We start from the raw sequence: 3,416 nt of genomic DNA on the forward strand, positions 1-3,416 counted from the left end.
AGTGAACTCCCGGAGTTGGTGATGGACAGGGAGGCCTGGCGTGCTGCAGTCCATGGGGTGGCAAAGAGTCAGACATGACTGAGTGACTGAAAAACAATGCATATGTCTCTTTCTCTCTCTCTCTTTATATATATGTATATATATGTATATATGTGCACCTTTTCTGAACATTTGTGCTTTGGATGACATAATAAAGTAATGAGCCATGCCCTGTTCCCAATCACCAGACCTAGTGCATGTCTCCAAACATTGGCTGGAGGGGGAGGATACTTTAAGGATGCTGCGTATGTCAACAATATCCTCTCCAGCTTTGCTTGAAGAAGAGCATGAACATTTGTTTGATGATTTGACAACATAGTAGGTGAGCCTGCAGGAACCAAGTTCATCCACTCCAAGTCATTTTGTCTGTGCTGGAGCCAGAGCATCTCTGTCACAGTCCTCATGGTGGAGAATACATCGCTACTGCAAATGCTCACCAGGTCCTTCCCCGTGGATGGATGTCTCTAATTCCACACCCAGAGGGGCATGGCTTTTTTTGTTTGTAGTATCATCTGTGGTGAGGAGAAGTTACTGAGGGCTAGTCTGTGGAAATAATCATCTTCCTGCACAGTTGTGCGTAAGGAGCTGGAAGGATCCTTGAGGCTGTGCTCCCGTCCAGTGCCATCCCTCTGCAAAGATGCCTGGTTTGTAGGAGCAGAGGGCACTGGCATGTGGTGCCTGGATAGATCTGGGCACTGTGGGTGCAGAGTTGCCACACCATTCGTGGAGCTATTCTATTAGGGAATATCTTGGAGGGAGATGGGGACAACCCTGAAGTATTAAGGCATTCTAGTGTCTTTAAAGCACCATTTTGAAATGTAATGTAATATAATATTTTAATTATGGGCAGAGGAAGGTAGGATTTTAAAGGGTTAAATGGGGATTTTAATTTGAAGTCTATGGGATTCTCTTTTATGTATGTATGTATGTACTATTCATTTATTTTGATTGAGGTATAACATTATATGCTGATGTATGATGCAACACTATGTTAGTTTCAGCATCATGGGTTGAATATATTGCAAAAGGATGACCACAATATTTCTAGTTAATATCCATCATCATACACAGTTACAAAATTTTCTTCCTTCTAGTGAGAACTTTTAAGACTTACTTTATTAGCAACTTTCAAATATGCAGCACTGTATTATTAACCAGTCACCATGCTGTACATTACACCTTCATGACATTTATTTTATGATTGGAAGTGTTATCTTTTGAACTCCAACACTCACCTCATCACTGCTGTCTCTGGCAACCCCCAACCTGTTTTATGTATCCACAAGGTTTTGATTTTTCTTGTTTTAGATTCCACACATAAGTGAGATCGTGTGGTATTTGTCTTTCTCTGACTCTTTCTGCTTAGCATAATGCCCTCAAAGTCCATCCATGCTGTTGGAAGTGGCAAGATTTTCTTTTTTCTCATGGTTGAATAACACTTATATCTATCTATCTTGTGGCTTCCCAGGTGGCACTAGTGGTAAAGAAACTGCCTGCCAATGCAGGAGACGTAAGAGACGTGGGTTCGATCCCTGGGTTCAGAAGATCCCCTGGAGGAGGGCATGACAACCTACTCCAATATTCTTGCCTGGGTAATCCCATGGACAGAGGAGCCTGGCAGGCTACAGTCTATGGAGTCGGACACAACTGAAGCAATTTAGCACGTATGCACACATCTATCTTATATCTCTCTATCTATGCCACATTTTCTTTATCCATTCATCCACTGATGGACACGTGTGTGTGTTATTGCTGTCGTGTCCAACTCTTTGAGACTCCATGAGCTGTAGCCTGCCAGGCTCCTCCATCTATGGAATTTTCCAGGCAAGAATACTCAAGTGGGTTGCCATTTCCTTCTCCAGGGGATCTTCCTGACCCAGGGATCAAACCCATGTCTCTTATATCTCCTGAATTACAGGCAGGTTCTTTACCATCTGAGCTACCAGGGAAGCTTTCACTTAGGTTGTTTCTATATTTTGGTTATTGTAAATGATGCTACAACGAGCATAAGTGTGTGTATATATCTTTTAAAATGAATGTTTTTGTTATGTAGAATTGAAATTTCTAGATCGTATGTTAGTTTTATATTTAATATTTTGAGGAACCTCCATTGATTTTTCCATAGTGGCTGCACCGATTTACATCCCCACCAACAGTGCATAAGTGTTCCCTTTACATCTTCATCAACATTTGTTATAGCCTATCTTTTTGATAATAGCCATTCTAACAGGTGTGAAGAAAAGACATCATTAAAAAGCAGGGACATCACTTTGCCAACAAAGGTCCATATAGCCAAAGCTATGGTTTTTCCAGTAGTCATGTAAGGATGTGAGGGTTGGACCATGAAGAAGGCTGAACACTGAAGAACTGATGCTTTCGAACTGTGGTGCTGGGAAAGACTCTTGAGAGTCCCTTGGACTGCAAGGAGATCAAATCGGTCAATCCTAAAGGAAATCAACCCTGAATATTCATTGAAAGGACTGATGCTGAAGCTGAAGCTCCAATACTTTGACCACCTGATATGAAAAGCCAACTCATTGGAAGAAAACTCTGATGCTGGGAAAGATTGAAGGCAGGTAGAGAAGTAGGTGACAGAGAATGAGATGGATCGATAGCATCACCAACTTAATGGACATGAGTTTGAGCAAACTCCAGAGATAGTGAAGGACAGGGAAGCCTGGTGTGCTGCACCAGGTGTGGGGTCACAAAGAGTCAGACATGACTGAGTGACTGAACAACAACAGGTGTGAGGTAACATTTCACTTTGGTTTTGATTTGCATTTCCTTAATAATTAGTGATGTTTAGCGTTTTTTCATGTGTCTTTTGTCCATCTGTATGTCTTCTTTGGAAAAATATATATTCATATCTTCTCATTTTTAAATTGAATCTTTTTTGCCATTTGAATTATATGAGTTATTTATATATTTTAGATATTTATTCCTTATCATGTATGTAATATGTAAATGCTTTCTCTTATTTAATAGATTTTCTTCACTTTGTTTTCTTTATTTTGCAGAATCTTTTTAGATTGATGTGGCTCCACTTGTTTATTTTAGCTTTTGTCACTTTTGCTTTTGGTGTCAAGTCCAAAAACTCATCACCAAGATTGATGTCAAGCAGCTTACTGTCTGGTGTAAGTGGTCCAATTTCATTCTTTTGTATGTAGCTACCTAGCTTTTTCAGCCGTTTATTGAGGAAACTGCCTTTTCCCTATTATACATTCCTGACTCTTTTATCATAAATTAACTGACCATATATATGTGTGCTTAGTTCTGGTTTTTCTATCATACTTATGGAATCCTCTTTTAGATTAGACCTCATTGTAGTATTTTTAAAACTGCAGTTAATTAGATTTCTCTATTAGAATTGCCTATAG

This window comes from Bubalus kerabau, chromosome 19, assembly GCF_029407905.1.
Source record: "Bubalus kerabau isolate K-KA32 ecotype Philippines breed swamp buffalo chromosome 19, PCC_UOA_SB_1v2, whole genome shotgun sequence".
Classification (NCBI taxonomy): domain Eukaryota; kingdom Metazoa; phylum Chordata; class Mammalia; order Artiodactyla; family Bovidae; genus Bubalus; species Bubalus kerabau.